This window comes from Felis catus, chromosome A2 (genome assembly GCF_018350175.1).
Source record: "Felis catus isolate Fca126 chromosome A2, F.catus_Fca126_mat1.0, whole genome shotgun sequence".
Lineage (NCBI taxonomy): Eukaryota > Metazoa > Chordata > Mammalia > Carnivora > Felidae > Felis > Felis catus.
In genome coordinates, this window is record NC_058369.1 from 21,578,587 (window position 1) to 21,598,267 (window position 19,681).

Below are 19,681 nucleotides of genomic sequence, written 5' to 3' on the forward strand. Positions count from 1 at the left end.
ATGACCTGAAAGTAAGTGGTAGCATGCACCCAGAGAGACAGGCAGTGATGCTCAGGACAGAGAGGAAGAGCCTGGAAGCTGGTTCAGGGGGTGCTTCCTTAGTAATTCTAAAAAGGCCAGAAATATGAGAAAAGGAAGTGACAAGAAAAAAATACCTCATTTTTTTTAATGTTTATTTATTTTTGAGAGAAAGAGACAGAGTATGAGCAAGGGTGGGGCAGAGAGAGGGAGACACAGAATCTGAAGAAGGCTCCAGGATCTGAGCTGTCAGCACACAGCCCAATGCAGGGCTCGAACTAACCAACTAACAGCAAGACCATGACCTGAGCTGAAGTCGGATGCTTACCCGACTGAGCCACCAGAAATACTTCATTTTCATAACACATCTACAATTCACAAAGGACTTTTGCTTAAATGATCTCATTTTACCCTCAGAACAATTTGTAGTGGAGCTTGTGTCATTTCACATATAAGAATCACTGCTCGGGGCATTTCCTTTGGTGACTGTTTGTCACTCCATGTTTCTGTGACTACTTATCTCTTAGCCACTGGACTGTAAGCTCGATGAGGGTACTGCAGGGACCGTGTAGATTTCTGTTTGCCCCGGTATGCCCGTAACCTTGCAAAGGGCCCCACTCGGTGCCTGCCTCCAGTAGATCTTCATTACATATGTGATAGATGAGGCAGCAAGTGAAGAGCATATTTCTTTTTCTACTCTTGTTCCAACGGCATGAAAATGCTTTTTCAACCAAAAATGTTTTTTTATTTTGTTCTGCTTTTTTTTTTTTTTAATGTTTTATTTATTTTTGAGAGAGAGGGAGAGAGGGAGCATGAGAGGCAGAGGGGCAGAGAGAGAAGGAGACACAGAATCCAAAGCAGGCTCCAGGCTCTGAGCTGACAGCACAGAGCCCGACGTGGGGCTCAAACTCACAAACCGTGAGTTCATGATCGGAGCCGAAGTCGATGCTTAACTGACTGAGCCACCCAGGTGCCCCTGTTCTGCTTTGTTTTAAATGACTGTTCTGACAATAAAAAGGCTTTGACAATTACAATACTTTTTCCCTCAAGTACCTCTTACGATACCTCTTTTTCCCTTCAGAAGGGAAAAGAAAAAACTGCACAAAAGTAAAGCAGGTTCTCCCACCTTCACAGAAGTTACCAGAAGGTCACTCTGAGTGATATATTACTAAGAATACAAAAAAGGTTAACATTTGGTATTTTTTCAAAAATTTTTATTTTCTTGCAGAATGGACTGGATACTAAGAAAAATAACTATGTGCATGAGCACTGACAGAGCTGAGGTGAGAAACCCTGGCCTAGAACACTTGTGGCAGAAAGCAAGAAAATGCTCCAGAGAATAATGGAAAGTGTGCTTGAGAGGGCTCCCACCGGCCAAATCTGGGATAATTTACACATCAATATAAGTAATGAGGATAGCAAGATTATACTTCACTGAAAAGAACAGAAAAAATGAGTCCATATTGATATAAATTTATGATAAATTAATTGAAAGACTGATGAGGAATGGGATAGTTTCAAAATACCCACAAAATACTAATTATAAAAATACTAATTGCCAATAAGATATGAGACACAGCATCATTTCTGTGATATTCCTGCCAAAAATTCATAACCTGAGTTTATTTTTTTTAATGTTTATTTTATTTTATTTTTTTAAATTTTTTTTTTCAACATTTATTTTGGGGACAGAGAGAGACAGAGCATGAACGGGGGAGGGGCAGAGAGAGAGGGAGACACAGAATCGGAAACAGGCTCCAGGCTCTGAGCCATCAGCCCAGAGCCCGACGCGGGGCTCGAACTCACGGACTGCGAGATTGTGACCTGGCTGAAGTCGGACGCTTAACCGACTGTGCCACCCAGGCGCCCCGTGTTTATTTATTTTTGAGAGAGACTGCAAGCAGGGGAGGGGCAGAGAGAGAGAGGAAGACAGAGAATCCCAAGCAGGCTCCGTGCTGCCAGCATGGACATGGGGCTTGAACCCACAAACCATGAGATCATGACCTGAGCTGAAACCAAGAGTTGGATGCTTAACCAACTGAGCCACCCAGGTGCTTCTCTGTTTTTTTCGTTGTTGTTGTTGTTTATTTACCTTGAGAGAGACAGAGACAGTGTGAGCGGGGGAAGGGCAGAGACAGAGGGAGAGAGAGAGAAAATCCCAAGCAGGCTCTGCACTGCCCAACACAGGGCTTGAATTCACGGAAACCATGACCAACCATGAAATCATGACCTATGCCTAAACCAACAAGAGACGGATGCTTAACTGACTGAGCCAACCAGGCACCCCATATATGTATATATGAAGATTATATTTATTACTTTCAGTTTGGAGAGATACTACTTATTTTTAAAATACTTAAAAATTTTTGAAACAGTAAAAAGCAGAGAAAAGTTTATGTACAGTACAGAAATCTTCCCTACCTCTCCAACCTTCAGCAGTAGGTTGTAGGTTTGGCATATGTAGATAAATATATGTGGTTAAAAAAAAATACACACATGTATTCTCTCCAACAGAGGAAAGAATTCTTCCTACAAAGGATTCTCTTTGTATGAAGAGTACTCAGTGAGTCTCACATCTGATTACTAGGGAAGTAATGTGAAATAGTGTTGCATAATAAAAAACAGGCTTTACACATAGTAATTCTGACTTCAAACTCTAGTTCATCACATACAAATTCATGACCTTGGAAGATTTTTCATTGTCTGGGTCTCAATGTTCCAGGCTATAAAGTGGGAATGCCACCTTTTTGTAGAGTGGCTCTGAGGAGGAAATGAGATGGCATGTTTGAGAGTGCCTTCCAGGTTAATAGCACTCAAAACTAGTTAGTTCTCTCCTGCTCCAAGCAATCGATTCACAGCTGTGTCTAACAGGTAAGTTGGCATCTTGGTAAACGTGAGAAGTATGCTTACTAACACCAAACAACTTTTCAGGCTAAAGGGATACAAGAGATCCCTTTGTTACAATACTCTTGCTTTAAAGATAGGAAATAAGACCCTGGACTCCTGCTATGCAGAGACGACCACCTCCCATCACAGAGAAACTAGCACTGGCTTGGAGCTCTGATCACTTGCACACGCTCTCATTTCATCTTCACAAAACTCAGACACAAGCATTATCATAATTGAACAGGTGAGGAAACCAAGGCTCAAGCAAGACTGAGAAACTTATTTAGAATCCTGACTCCAAAATTCATGAATTTCCCACTATATGCCATCTCTGTTGTTTCCAAACATGACTAAGAAAGACATCACATGCAGGGATGCCTTGGTGGCTCAATCGGTTAAGCATCCGACTTCGGCTCAGGTCATGATCTCCCCGTTTGTGAGTTCGAGCCCCACGTCGGGTTCTGTGCTGACAGCTCAGAGCCTGGAGCCTGCTTCGGATTCTGTGTCTCCCTCTCTCTCTGCCCCTTCCCCACTAATGCTCTCTCTCTATGTCTCAGAAATAAACGTAAAAAAAAAAAAAAAAATTAAAAAAAAAAAAAAGAGAAAGAAAGATACCACATGTATAGGTTTAAAAGCTTTTCTGGGGGCACCTAGGCAGCTCAGTTGGTTAAGTGTCTGACTCTTGATTTAAGCTCAGATCATGATCTCATGGTTGTGAGGTCGAGCCTTGCATCTTGCTTCACACTGAGTGGGGGGCCTACTTGGTATTCATTCTCCCTCCCTCCCTTCCTCCCTCCCTCCCTCCCTTCCTCCCTCCCTCCCTCCCTCTCTCTCTCTCTCTCCCCCCCTCAGCCCCTCCCCCACGTATCCTCTCAATCTCTAAACAAACAAAAAACAAATAAAAGCTTTTCTGTGCCCTAGACACTCAAGCTATTAGTCCTTTACTCCCATGTTCCCAAAATGTTATCACTATAAAACAGAAATTACTTAACCCCTAAATCTATCAATATTCTCAGCAATTTACAATATTCACTCTCTTATCCTAGACTTGTTTACTGAAAATCAGCAACAGTGCTGATAAATAAGGTAAATTTCTTAAAATGTCTTCCTACCTTTGTATGTTCTCTTATTCCCACCTTTTTTTTTTTTTAAGTTTATTTATTTGTTTTGAAAGAGAGAAAGCAGTAAGAGGCACAGAGAGAGTGAGAGAAAGAATCCCAAGCAGGCTCTACACTGTCTGCATGGAGCCCGTCATGGGGCTCAAATTCACAAACCATGAGATCATGACCTGAGCCGAAATCAAGAGTCGGATGCTTAACCAACTGAGCCACCCAGGTGCCTCTATTCCCACCTTTTTAGAAGTTTATTTCTTTTAGTAAGCTCTACACCCAATGTGGGGTTCAAATTCACAACCCAGAGATCAAGAGTCACATTTGTTCTCCGATGGAGCCACTCAGGCGTCCCTACAGCAAGGTTCTTAAGCTGGAGTCCTAGGGTCTACAAAGAGAACTCAGAGGTCCAAGAATATGAACAAGAGGAAGTTGTGACACCTGTTTTCATTAACCTCCAACTAAAGTTAAGATTGCCCTCAGGGGCACCAAAGATTGCCTTCAAACATGAGTGTAGGCAACAAATCACAGCAACATTCACAAGAACTGTAACTCTGTCACCACTGAAAGAACAGATATTTTCATATCATGTTACAGGTGTTACAGATCTATGTAACTAACTGCCTTTGTGATCCTATATATTTCATTTGTTTAAAACCTGAGAACAGGTCTACACACTTCACTAGCTTACCAAAGGGGTTCATGAATATCAAAAAGCTTAAGAACCCTTGGTTTTGAACAACAAAGTTGATAACTGATGAGAATTTGAGAGAATACAGGAAAAAAAGTTTGGTGCCGGATAATATAATCCTCCATTCTGTGAGTAAGTTTGGCTTTTAAACACAACATGAGTTTCATTCAACAAGTATTTTCTGGTTTCTATACGGTGCTCTATTGTGTAGCCACTATAGACTTAAACATCATCCCTTTGCTTCAACTAGTGGAAGAGAAAAGAGAAGCAAGTAACAAGGTAGAATAACTTAAATACTAAAAGAGAAGGACAATAGAAACCTTTGAGCTCAAACAATGGATTCTCTCATTGTGGTCAAGCAAACAAGCAGGGCACATCTGGGAAAGGGAGAAGAATCAGAAAACTATTCTAGCTCTCAGTTGCTCCTACAGCCTAGAGTGCAGGGGGAGAAGGCAAAGGGAGACAGATATCAAGAGGGAACAGCTAGGCAGTGAATGCACACTGCTTCCTGTCTGTCCAGCCAGGGGAAAACAGCTCATGGGTCCTGATTCAACCCTGTGTTGAGCTGGGCTGGTAGGCCCTTTCTATTCCTTTTTTTTTTTTTTTTTTTTTTTTTAGTGTTTATTTATTTTTGAGAGAGAGAGGGAGAGACAGAGTATGAGCAGAGGAGTGGCATAGAGAGAGGGAGACACAGAATCCAAAGCAGGCTCCAGGCTCTGAGCCATCAGCACAGAGCCCGATGTGGGGCTCGAACTCACAGACCGCGAGATCGTGACCTGAGCCACCCAGGCGCCCCTGGCCCTTTCTATTCCTAAGATGCTTTAGGGAAAGGAAATTATACAGGAATTTGCTTAATTTTCTTTACACAAAGTAAATAGGAAAAATACACATGGGGGCACATGGAGCCATGTTTCAAAGTAAGGTGACATTCCCTTAATTTGTCAAACAAAATATAGTATGTCTGCCTAATGACATTTTATTTATAGCATAGTATTTGTTTTACAGTAGCTGACTCTGAAAGTGGCAAAAGGGCCTCTGTCAATATATATAGAACCTAACTCATAAAACAAGATGTTTAAATACAGAATGTGCTCAAAGTTTCCCCTACTGAAATTTAATCCCATAATATTTTCTATATCCTATCAACAAAGGACACCAAGTAAAAGATAAAACTATCCTAGGCAAAGACCACTAACCTTATAACATCTATTTCATATCTTTAGAACTGTCTCCCAGTATTTACCAACACAATTAGAAACCAACATGTTTACAAGGTTGTTTTTTTTTTTAATGTTTATCTATTTTTGAGAGAGAGAGAGAGAGAGAGAGAGCGCACAAGCAGGGGAGGGACAGAGAGAAAGAGAGGGAGACACAGAATCTGAAGCAGGCTCCAGGGTCTGAGCTGTCAGCACACAGCCTGATGCAGGGCTCAAGCTGGTGAACCGCAAGATCATGACCTGAGCTGAGCCAAAGTCGGACGCTTAACCAAGTGAGCCACCCAGGTGCCCCTGTTTACAATGTTTTCTTGACCATTCTCACAATTTACCTGTGACCACTACTGAGCATCTCCTTTGTTCCTGGCACTACCCCAGGGATAGCCAACCAAGTTAAGCTCAGTCTCGTCCTGCCCTAAAGGATTTTACAATTAGGGACAGAACCACTGGGAGAATCTTTGAAATGCAAGGCATTAGAAAAAGCTGAACAGAGAAAAGAGCATTAACTGTGAGCCAAGATAGCTGCAAACAGCTTATCAAAATCAAAGCATGAGCTTCACCTTGAAGGATGGAAAAAACCTTGGAAAGCCAGAGGAAAGGGTAGAAGACATTCCCAACAGAGCAAGCAGCATGCAAAAGCCAGAAAAGTAACATGAGGCTGGCATCAGCTGGCGGGGGTGGGAGGCGTGGGGTGGGGGGGTATATGCTTGCATGTAAGGTGGCGGGAGAAATCAGTCTCCTGGTATACAGAATAACAAGGCCACAAAGAAGAGTGTATGCAACATGCGAAAGCTGTATACTCCAAAAAGGTACTAACGAGGAAGGACTTGAGGAATACCACATTTTAATCTGTCACCTGACGTACACACAGTTATAGGACACTTAGGACTAGAGGCAGACCAGCAGGAAGGTACTGACTAGCCCAGGAATGAGCTCTTGGCGCAGAGAAGCAGGCCTCAGAATGGCAAGGAAAAGACAGCCTGAGAGACATTTCAAAGTAGGAGATAAGAGAAAAATCAAAGAGGATTCCCAGTCGTATCACGGCAAAGGCCAAACAGCGAAGAAGAACTGAGATTTGGGAGTGGGGCATGGGCAAGGACTCTGGTGCGCCCCACTGGGACACTATCCAGATGAAGCATCCCAGAAGCAGTTGATGGCAGGAGACAGAGTGTGAGGCTGAGCTGCAGGTGGACGAGTCCATCGGCACAGCACAGGTGGCTGGATATCAAAATCTCCAGGAGTGACCACAGAATGAAGAAAAGGAGGTGAAATAAGGGCAGAGAGGAGTGAGAAATTAACACTTTGTCAGCCACTGCATGACTCACTTTGTATACACTACACAGAGAAACCAAGAGGTAAGAAGAAAACTTCTTGTCCCCAAGAGTGAGCCACTGACAAAGCCAAGTAGAAGGAAGTTCGAGGGAGAACAAAGACTGAGGAAAGGGCGCTGGTCTTGCCAAAGTGAAGACCACTGGCAACCTCCCCTCCAGGAGGCTCTCCGAGGGCTGCCACAGGCAGGGGCTGTGACGCGGGTGGCTGAGGAGAGAGTGGGTAAATACAAAGTGAATTCAATGAAGGGCAGGTAAGTGTAAATTCAGATATCTGGGCAGCAAGTGAACAAGACTTAACTGCCACTGAAAAAGGACAGCATGCTGTGCAGTTCTCACAATGCTTTGTTTATCTTAGTGACCAGGAAAACACTGACCAATAAGTGCAAAGGTCAAGAGTTAGGGCCCACACTTCTTATTATTCGAGGTGCTCAAACTAAAGGAAAGTGATAAGCACATTTTCATTTTTGCAAGTTCAAGCCCATCACCGACAAATAGAGTTCAGCTATCAATATAATAAATTAACATATACTGATTAGAACATATTCCACCTGCTTTACTGTTGGAAAACTAACAGTCTCTCAAGATGGAGTGCTGGGGTGCCTGGGTGGGTCAATCGGTTAAGCGTCCACTTTGGTTCAAGTCATGATCTCACGGTTCATGAGTTCAAGTCCCACATCAGGCTCTGTGCTGGCAGCTCAGAGCCTGGAGTCTGCTTCTGATTCTGTGTCTCCCTCTCTCTCTGCCCCTCCCCCACTCACACTGTCTCTGTCTCTCAAAAATAAATAAGTGTGAAAAAAAAATTTTTTTAAATGGGAGTGCTAAAGAGACTGTTATGCTATTAAGAAATTAAATATTTTATACTAACTTTCCCAAAACTGAAATCATGTTATTATAAACAAAACATCCAAAAGACTAATCAAAATCATCTAGAAACTTGCTGGGATGCCTGGCTGGGTCAGTCGGTGGAGCATGCAACTCTTGATCTCGGGATTGTAAATTTGAGCCTCATGTTGAGTATAGAGACTACTTAAAAATAAAATATTAAAAAAAAATCTAGAAACTTGCTCTAGGATTTGATTATAATGTTAGCAAAAACACCCACCGGTCGATGGAAAATCTTTCTCCATCTGCTCTCAGTACGGAGCCTTAAGTGGATATAGTCTGACCCATTCACAAAAAGTGCTAAGTTATAACTCATGCGTTAGTGTGTACTCAAAATAATAAATTCATTTCTTCAATCCTTTACCTACAGAGTAAATCCTTCTAACAGAGGGAATCATAAGTAACAGTTAAACCAAGAATGGGCAGAATATAGCATCATGAGTACAACTCTCGATGACATTCGTGGCTGAGTTGTTCAGAGCCGACCAGAGGCAAGCATTCTGCTAAGTTCACCTTTCTATCCACCACTGTTTCAAAATTTCATAATACTGAACACAATGCAAGGACTATACCACCAGATAAACAAATTCCAGATAACAGGTTCCTTGCAGATTCTGGAGTTAACTGAAACTGTAACAGACATTCACTATCCTTAATGAGTCATGAACTCAGGACGCAAACCTCACTGGTTACAAAACATGATCTGATACCATCTTACCTTACGTAAAAGAAGAGATGTTTTCTTAAAGACGTGTTAACGATTTTCAACAAAAGAATGGGTAAAAAATGATGAACTGATGACCATTTCCCGCTGCCTTTTATCAGAAACATTTTTACAAATTTCTGTTGCAAAAAAATACATTTTGGGGCGCCTGGGTGGCTCAGTCAGTTAAGCATCCGACTTCAGCTCAGGTCACGATCTCACGGTCTGTGAGTTCGAGCCCCGTGTCGGGCTCTGGGCTGCTGGCTCAGAGCCTGGAGCCTGCTTCCAATTCTGTGTCTCCTTCTCTCTCTGCCCCTCCCCCATTCATGCTCTGTCTCTGTCTCAAAAATAAATAAAAACGTTAAAAAAAAATTAAAAAAAAAAACAAAAAAATACATTTTATTTTAGAATATAATCATGACTTCTAAAAATCTTCTGTGAAGAATGAATGACTTGTACCTTGAAACAGAAGACTCTCAAATTGACAAAAAAACAGCGTGACTCCTAAGAATGAACAGCGATTTAAAATTGCATCATTTTTGTCATATACTAGGAAATGCTCATAACTAAGTACAGGTATATTACTGTGTTTACTTTGGGTTTTTTTTTTTGTTTTTGTTTTTTTGCCAAAATGTTCTCATAATGTTGTTATTATTAGAATAATCAGTTAATTAGTATCTTTATTTCACAAAGGAACGTGGCTTATTTATGAAGGATCATTTTCTGTAAAAACTGTCTTGAGGTGAAGGAGGAAGACAGCTGAGCTGACACCTTATGACACCTATCATAAGGCATTATGCTATATGATACCTCATCCATTCCACCACCTTTGCAATATTCCTATTTTATTTTCTTAAAATTTTTTAATGTTTATTTATTTTTGAGGGAGGGAAGGGAGAGGGGTAGAGAGAGAGAGAGGGAGAGAAAACGAACGAGCGGGAGAGAGGCAGAGAGAGAGGGACACACAGAATCTGAAACAGGCTCCAGGCTCTGAGCTGTCAGCACAGAGCCCGACACGAGGCTCAAACTCATGGACAGCGAGATCATGACCTAAGCCGAAGTCGGATGCTTAACCGACTCAGCTAACCAGGCACCCCTGAAATATTCCCATTTTAAAGGTAAGGAGTTGAGGCTTAAAGAAGTTTTTAACTTGCCCAAGGTTACACAACCAGTAAGTGACAGCCAAAACCAAAACCTAAGTTTGTTCTCCACATACCAGGCTACAACTCAAAAATCATAACCTTTACACTTAAACTTTTTCCAAATGGATTTCCTCACCTTCTATCATTTCCTCTTAGATATTTTACCGCACATTCTAAAGCCCCAATTCAGGAAAGAATACAGACCACTTTGCAGAAAGTTTTTAGAACCACACTACCCAATGAATCATTTAACAATAAATAAAAAAAAATCCATCTAAGAGTTGTCACGGGCAACAGGTATTCCTTGGTAAAAAGTTCTGAAGAAAAACAGCACATCTAGTCCTACCTTGTAACTGTACAGCCATTTACAACATTCTTTATTTGCAAATCACAAAATCAGATGTCCTAGGCCTGACAGGGGTGTCCTAGGCTCTCTTGGGACTGGACTCTTGAGAGCAGACAGGCCTTCACTGAGTGTTGATGGAGTGAATAAATCAACAGACAAAGCTGGCATCAACTTCAATACAACAGAGAGAAATCATGAAGTGGGAGGGCCCCCAAAACGAAAACGTAACACAACCTCATCTTGGGGGGCCTGGCTGGCTCACCTCATAGAGCGTGAGACTCCTGATTTTGGGGTGGGGAGTTCCAGCCCCACACTGGGTATGGAGTATACTTAAAAAAAAAAAATTTTTTTTTTTTTTAAATAAAGCAACCTCACCTCAATAATCATTTAAAATGCCAAAATCATCTTGGAGTCATATAAAAACCAAGAGACCTCCATCTACTCATTTTCTAGTCAATTGTTAACTACTGGCACGTCTAATGACTGTGTAATGATATCTCACTGTGTTTTTTCTTCTTTGTGCGCAATCTGTTTTTTTTTCTTTGCATTTCACTGTGTTTTAATATCTATTCCCTCAATTAAAGCCACAAGTGTGGCTGTAAACAAAAAGAGAAAGACAGACAGGCAGAAACAAATATCAGCAAAGATATAGAGAAACTACAACTCTCACATATTGCTAGTGGGAATGTAAAATGACACAGCCACCTTGGAAAAAGTCTGACAATTTCTAAAAAAGTTATGACTCGGCAATTCTACTCCTAGATACCTATCCAAGAAAATATTACACACAAAACTTGTACATAACAGCATTATTCATAACACCAGAAAGTGGAAACAACCAGAATGTCTATCAATTGATGAATGGACAAATAAAATATATCCATACAGTAGAATACTGTCTAGCAATAAAAAGAGATAAAACACTGATACATGCTACAACATGGATGGACCTCAAAAACTTCATGCTAAATTAAAGAAGCCAATCACAAAAATTCATGTCTATCATTTATACAAAATGTCAAGAATAGGCAAATCTAGGTGCACCTGGGTGGCACAGTTGGTGAAACTTCCGACTTCGGCTCAGGTCATGATGTCACAGTCTGTGAGTTCAAGCCCTATGTCAGGCTCTGTGCTGACAGCTCAGAGCCTGGAGCATGCTTCAGATTCTGTGTTCCTTCCCTCTCTGCCCTCCCCCCACTTGTGCTCTCTCTCAGTCTCTCAAAAATAAACAAATGTAAAAAAAAAAAAAAAAAGAATAGGCAAATCTAAAGAGACAAAAAGTAGAGATCGCCTCAGGCTGAGGAAGGAGGGGGACAGGGACAAGAGGTAACCACTAATGTGTACAAAGTTTCTTTCTGGAATAATGAAAATGTTGTAAAATTAGATTACGATGACAGTGGCACACCGTAAATATACGAAAAACCAATGAACTGTGTAAGCAGGTGAACTTTATGATATGTAAATCATATCTCAAAAAAACTATTTTTAAAATAAGAGAAAAAATAAAGTCTACAATTGTCTTTTAATTTTCTGCCTCAGATGGTAAGGTATGCAGTAGGGAAGATTTATTTCATCAAAACCAATATAAGTTTTTCTCTTAGACTACTGTCTTTTTTAGTATCATACTTTAGCAGCTAAAGAAAATTTAGAGCATTCTAAGATACAGAACATAGTCATTAATAAATTAAAGGACAATGGAAGAGGGGCGCCTGGGTGGCTCAGTCGGTTAAGCATCTGACTTCAGCTCAGGTCATGATCTCACAGTCCGTGAGTTCGAGCCCCGTGTGGGGCTCTGTGCTGACAGCTCAGAGCCCGGAGCCTGCTTCAGATTCTGTGTCTCCCTTTCTCTCTGCCCCTCCCCTGCTCATGCTCTGTCTCTCTCTGTCTCAAAAATAAATAAAAACATTAAAAAAAAAATTTTTTTAAGGACAGTGGAAAAAAAAGTACTAGAACTCTTTTTTGGGGGGGCTTAGTAATTTAGAATTTACTTTTGTAAAAGCAAGTTGACAAATATTAAAATGTTAGCTGACTCAGTGCATTTTTGTTCATTCAAAGATCAAACTCAGTTACTGCTTTTCTACAACTAGCCACAGGAGTTACAAGGGCACTCCTAAACTTGTAATGTAAACTGAGAAAAATCTGCTTAAAACATAATGCCAAGAGGCGCACCTGGGTGCCTTAGTCGGTTAAGCATCTGACTCCTGATTTCAGCTCAGGTCATGATCTCACACTTTGTGAGATCAAGCCCTGCACTGAGCTCTGCAGTGCAGAGTCTGCTTGCTATTCTCTCTCTTCCTCTCTCTCTGAGCCAACCCCCCAGCTCCCTCCCCTACACATAGAGACACACACACACACACACACACACACACACACACACACACACACGCCTGTTCTCTCTCTCTATCCCTCTCTCAAAATAAATAAACTTTTAAAAAAATGATTTAAAAAAACAATGCCAGAAGAAGAAAATATAAAATCCAAGTGTCTTATGCCTAAATTCATTACAATGCCTCTACAATAACAAAACATTAATGTGGGATTATCTGTAAATGGGGGTACATTATATTACTATCTCTTCATTTGTGTATGTTTAAAACGTCCCATAATAGGAGCACGTGGGTGGCTCAGTCAGCTAAGCAGCCGACTTTAGCTCAGGTCATCTCATGGTTCATGGGTTCAAGCCCCACATTGGGCTCTGCGCTGACAGTGCAGACAGAGCCTGCTTGGGATTCTTTCTCTCCCTCCTTCTCTACCCCTCCCCCATTCGCTCTCTTTCTCTCTCAAAATAAATGAATAAACTTAAAAAACATAAAATGAAATAAAATGTCCCATAATAAAAAAAAAGTCCCAAAATAAAAAGTTAAATAAATAAAAGCAAATGCCTCTAAGAAGTCAAAAGTAAGTGTCTCTGGTCACAGATATTTTCCTGGCTCAAGTGCACTCTCTTGCCACTTGGAGATTTAATTTAGGGGCGCCTGGGTGGCACAGTCGGTTAAGTGTCCGACTTCAGCCAGGTCAGGATCTCGCGGTCCATGAGTTCGAGCCCCGCGTCAGGCTCTGGGCTGATGGCTCGGAGCCTGGAGCCTGTTTCCGATTCTGTGTCTCCCTCTCTCTCTGCCCCTCCCCCGTTCATGCTCTGTCTCTCTCTGTCCCAAAAAAAAAAAAAAAAAAAAAAGTTGAAAAAATTTAAAAAAAAAAAAAGGAGATTTAATTTAAATGAATTGATGACAGGTTCTAAAGATGTTTTCATAAGACATCAACTCCTTGGGAACACATGAGGACACAGGAAAGCAGGACTGCCCTGCCACCTGCTCTGGGTCACAGCCTCCCAGCCCCTGCATTGTCAGCCCAGCACCTTCCTACAGAGTCTCCAATAACCACGGTTCCAAACCAGACCAACTTCAGGGTAGGAATAAAACCATTTGAAGGGAGAAAGTAGGGGAAGCATGCAGAAGAAGAAAATAAGTGAATTTTGCTTAAATTCAAATAGAACATTTTTCTCACAGAATTTTGATGAGGTAATAGTTCTAACATGGTGTTTCAAATTCAGAAAAGGACATTCAGAAGACTAAACAGGCAAACACACCAGAGGCCAGAGTCTCTCCCACCCCTCAGTACAGTCGTTCCTCACAAGGATTCCATCTCTATAGCATTCAATAAAATGCTACAGCTGTCAGTAGAGATGCAAATATTAAGCCTTCATTTATTTGGTGACACAAAGGACACAAGAATCTAAGCTGCTCTGCCAGTTAATTTTTTTGCTATAGAAATTATTCTGGTGTGTGGGAAAATAAAAATAACAGAAGCATATTTTCAGTTTGGATGAAGAAAATAATTTTTAAATCCTATTACAAAGTTAGGGACTGAACTAGATACAATTTTAAGAAATCGATTACATGCTTACAAGTGAATCCATGAACATAATGAGACGGATCCAAACCAGCACATGAAAGATTCATTAATTTATGTTTACAAGTAGCACAGGATCATCCTTAAATAAAAGTAATCAGCATTACAGAAATCGAAAATAATCTGATGAATGAAATAAGCTGGTACTTGAACATAAATTATTTAACTCATCAAAAAAAAATGATAAATTATGCTCTGAAGAGACCTTTTTAACATTAATAGCCCTCAGAATTTCAGTTTTTAAGGAGAAAAAAGGATGTGAATTTCATAAAAAAACAAAATCATGGTAGAGTTCCAAATCTATAAATATAACCATTGCACAGGATTTCATTTTGTTGGGGGGCGGGGGGAGGGGGGAGGAGGAGTTAGTTCCTTGATCTACCAATGACAAACTTCACATCTAAGAAACATACACTCAACCTAAATCCCTGGGCCAGTCTTAATTGGGGCCTAGGGTAGTGAGGAAAAGGGAAAGGGAACAGGGGTCCCACCAATTCCTAACTTTTCCACTATTTTCTCCCTCCGCTTCATGAGAGATTAAAAATGCTATCATCTAGGGGTGCCTGGGTAGCTCAGTTGGTTAAAAAACATCTGACTCTTGATCTTGGCTCAGGTCATGATCTCAGAGTTCGTGGGTTGAAGCCCCACGTAGAGCTCTGCACTGACAGTGTGGAGCTTGCTTGGGATCCTCTCTCTCCCTTTCTCTCTACCCCTCCCCTGCTCACTCGCTCATTCTCTCTCAAAAATAAACTTTAAGAAATGCTATCATCCTAATAAAAATAAGCTTATTATTGATAGATCAATGTCATAAATATTGATGAGTACTGAACATGAATATGGTTAGCAATCAAATATATTTAGACTTTGTTGCCCTTGTTATAAAGTCAGAAGAGAAAGGAAGGGAGAAGAGCAACAAAATGCTGGCGATTGGTCTTGGGGGATGGGGAGCGAGGGACAATTTCGGCAGCAGAGAAAGGAGCACTTGGTCAGAGGTACCATAAATACAAGCCTGTCATATCCTAGGCCTGTAAATGACAGCAAGACTCTGAGTAACCAGTCTGTAATCAGATTAGGAGAGGCCAGTATGATCCTTTAGGTGACAGAGATCTAATCTGGGACACAATTGGGCCTAAATACAGATTTACTGAACTCACGGAAATGAGCACTTAATCATGCTAAGAGATCATGGCCACAGTAAAGATATGTTTCCTGTCGTGTTCCATTTCTAGAAGCTGAGTTCAGTTTTGTGGTTCAACACATGGATGTGACTAGGCTAAGCTGGGATTTGATTCTTAGCTTTCTATGTTTCACTCATGATCTCAAATCTTACCCTGTGCTATTAATTTGGCATCACAGCCCAAACTACTCAGTTTAGTTTGTCCTACAGCTAAGTTTATCTCCCCAAATGAATTAAATAAATACCCCCTGTGCTGGACAGTTTGTGCCAGTACTTAGCCCCAAGCCTACGCTTCTAGACTGTCCCCGAATCAGCGGGCCTGAAATCTACATTTCCAGGCCCTTGTAGCTGGGTTCCCCCACGAGGCTCTGCCAGCAGCCTCAAGAGGAGGACAGGTTCCTACTTGGTGATAGTGAACTCCAGCAGCATCAAATCAAAATGGGGGTGTGTGGGCTCTAATACCACATTCCCCATTTGCTCCTCCAGCCCTTCTATCTAATTCCTAGAGATATACCCCTTTTTGACCGAAGCACCTGGAGTGGTTTCCAACTAGACACTGACTGACAGTCCACTAAATTCAAAATTTATATAATTCACAGACCAGGGTGAACCTATGCTTTTTCTGTGCTAAGAAATATTCATTCGTTCATTCACTCATTCAACAAATTTTTACTGCACACCTACCATAGGCCAGACCCTGTTATAGGTGCTAGACACACAGGAGTAAACAACACAGACAAAAATCCCTGTCCTCAAAGAGCTTACATTCTAGTGGAAGGGAGAGATAATACACAAAACATAAACACAACACACAGTGTTAGATAATCAATGCTTAGGAGAAAAAAAAAAGTAAACTAAGTAGGGCAGGGATATGAAGCGGAGGAGGGCTGAAATTTTAGATACACAGGTCACGGAGGTGATTTTTGGGAAAAGAGCCCAAGGAAGTGAGGGAGCCAGTCGTGCACATATCTACAGGAAGAGCATTCCAGGCAGAGGAACAACACGTGCAAAGGCCCTAAGGAGGGAGCCTTCTTGCCTGCTAGAGAAAAGCAGGAGTCCTACGTGGCCAGAACAGATAAAGGGAGGAAGTCTGAGAGGTGGGGGGGTAGGCCACAAAGCCTTGTAGGATACAATAAAGACATTAGCTATAGTAGTAGATTCTGAGCAGAGAAGTGACATCACATGACTTAGCTATCAACAGAATCCCTCTGTGTCAAGGGCAGACTTGGAAGCAGCAAGGGCAGAAAGCAGGGGACCAGTTAGGAGACTACTGAAACAGTCCAAAGGAGACTGGATGATAGCTAGGACCAAGGTGGTGACAATGAGGACGCTGAGCAAATTCTGAATAGATTGCGAACTCCTACCTGATCCTTAAAAAGTCAGGGGCTGGTCCGTGAATCTTGCTGGAATTCACACAATAGAAATTCCTATAGGACTCCTACCCAGTGAGAATATAATAGCTTTAGCCAAAGAAAATTAAATTGTAAATTAACATTCTGCAATAGTCAATACAGGGAAAAACTATGTATAACATGATACGGTTATAATATTTTTAATATTTTTATAGAAATGTAAAGAATCAATATAGAAATACAGAATTTATAGTACCTATAAATTTAGCTGACCAGATTAAAGTATTACCTTATTAGCTAGTTTCTTTTAATTTTTTTTTAATATTTATTTTTGAGAGAGAGAGAGAGAGGGGGGGGGAGGGAGGGAGGGAGGGAGGGATAGAAAGAAAGGGAGACACAGAATCTGAAGCTGGCTCCAGGTTCCAAGCTGTCCCACCAGAGCCCAATGCGGGGCTTGAACTCCCAAACCGCGAGATCATGACCTGAGCCAAATTTGGACGCTTAACTGACTGAGCCACCTAGGTGCCCCATTATTAACTATGGTTCTAAGAGAAAAATAATCATATGTAAATTTTCTAGAAAGCAATGAGAAATTTTTCTTTCTTTTTTTTTTTTTTAGAGAGAGCGCCAGCACGCACATGAGCCAGAGACAGGCAGAGAGAGAGAGAGAGAGAGAGAGAGAGAGAGAGAAGGCTCCACGCTCAGTGGGGAGCCCAATGTGGGGTTCAATCCCATGACCCTGGGATCATGACCTGAGCCAAAGTCAAGAGTCAGACGCTCAAGTGATTCAGCCAACCAAGCGCCTGCAATGAAGAATTTTAAAACTAGAAGAAATCTGAAAGTCCCATTCCCTTTTTGGATGAAGGCAATAAAGCCTAGATATAAATGAAGCTTGGTCTTTCTTCATGCACCAAAGCATAGTTTAACAGTGGATGGAAATATTTCTGAAATATATCTTTACTTTCTTGTATGTTTAAGAGTGAGGGTCCTGAACACATTCTCAGTTTTCCTTGGTAACTCCAGCCTCTCAAAAGAACCCTTATGTCCAGCCCCAAAGTAATGCTGGGCTTTTGCTAACTGCTGCCACCACTATCTCCACTCATAGTCCTCCCTGCTGAAAGGGTCTGCTTTGAACATGAGACTGGAAACTAGTTCAGACCCACTCATAAACAGAAGTGAGACGAGGTAAGAACCAAAGAAGAAAAGTCAGCTTTGGTACACAAGCTTTATAAATTGTTATAAAATTGCCAACACTTAGAAATGGATTTTGCTTGTTAAAGGTGTTGGGCTGTGTTGTGGGAACGAAACTTGCCCCCAAATGGATGGCTGGAGCAGCGACGTATGTGCAGTCCTTTAGAGAAAGTTCTGCCCCAAAATGTAATTCATCACTCCTAAGAAAGCATAAAGTTTAAAATTATTTAAAGAAAAATTAACTTTTGACCATTAGTACTACAAATATCACCACATATAAAAACAAATTGCTGGGACACCTGGGTGGTTCAGTCAGTTAAGCATCGGACTCTTGATTTCAGTTCAGGTCATGATTTCACGGTTTGTGTGTTCAACCCCCCATCAGGCTGAGACTGCCTGGGATTCTCTCTCTTTCTCTCTCTCTGCTCTTCCCCACTCGTTCCGTTTCTCTCTCTCTCAAAATAAACAAACTTTAAAAACTTAAAAAAAGAAAAAAAAGCAAATTGCCAAGGTAATATTTACTTCTCAAACAAGAACTTAAAAGTATAAATAGCAGGGTCACCTGGGTGGCTTGGTCCGTTAAGCATCCAACTCTTGGTTTCTGCTCAGGTCATGATCTCACTGTATGTGGGATGGAGCCCCAAGTCAGACTCTGTGCTGACAGTGCAAAGCCTGCTTGGGATTCTCTCTCTCCCTCTCTGCCCCTTCCCCATGCACATGCATGCTCTCTCACTCTCTTCTCTCTCTCTCTCTCTCTCTCTCTCTCTCTCTCTCTCTCAAAAATAAATAAATAAATAAATAAACAAACAAACAAACACCCAGAAAGTATAAATAGGAAAAGTAACAAGCTTTAACAAACAGGCACTTCTTTTCATCTACAACCTACCCCACCAAAATTCTCTAGTCAGCTGACTAAACTTACATTTCTGGTCCCCTTATTACCATTCTACCGAAACTAGTTTATTTTAAAAATTAATCATAAAAAAAAGTTTAAGATTAACCTGTATTGGAAAGGGAAGATTCACAAAACTGAGAACCATAAATCGAAACAGTGAAAATGACTCACATATAAGCACTCAACATAATAAGCTCCCTCAGCAATTAAAGAGCAAATACGGGAGCTCAACAGATAACATAAAGTACAAAGTTTGGGGCCCACTAAGGACATAATATAACTCTTGCCAAGCTGCACGCTCACAGCCAGAGGATGAGTTTTCCCTCCACCCCCCTGTCCTGACTACTACACACTCCTCCAATTCCAGGTGGGTCCCTGTAGGCCTAAGTTCCAGATGTGAACAGCCCAGGAAACATTAGAGCTACCTCTTTGCTTCCTCTACTGCTTTCAAAGAGAAAGAGCTAGAAGGAATCTCACCAGGGTTAAAGCTTTTAGGAGGAAACAGTGCTAAAGATAAAGGCTTGGAAAGGGATTTTTAAAGGAAAAGTTCAGGGTTATTTTCTTCTTTACACATTAAAAAACCAAATAATTTAGTTTATCAGAAAGTCTTACACTAACAATATATGAATAAGTATTCACTGATCACTCATTCCCTGACCTTTCCTCCCACAAAAATGATTTCCCAAAACAATACCCTGTAAGACATCAGCCCCTCCCACACCCCTGCCAAAATACATTCCACGGCAGGCACTCTGTACCTCTTTTGACAGCACTTAAACACGAGCTATTCCGTGGCATGTCTTACCACAGAACCGTAAGCTTCTCCAGGGCAGGG

General features: G+C 41.3%; 1 protein-coding gene across 11 annotated transcripts in view; it reads right to left on the reverse strand.

Annotated features, from left to right (window-relative positions):
• Window positions 1-19,681, reverse strand: part of SFMBT1 (Scm like with four mbt domains 1) — a 135,082-nt gene that overhangs the window by 95,889 nt on the left and 19,512 nt on the right. The window contains exon 1 of one of the 11 annotated variants that reach the window (XM_045051383.1): window positions 16,773-16,794. The exons of the other annotated variants lie outside the window; for them this stretch is intronic. The gene's annotated coding sequence lies outside the window, so the exon portion shown is untranslated. Of the gene's footprint in view, window positions 1-16,772; window positions 16,795-19,681 lie in introns of those variants that run through there. 11 annotated transcript variants of the gene reach the window in all.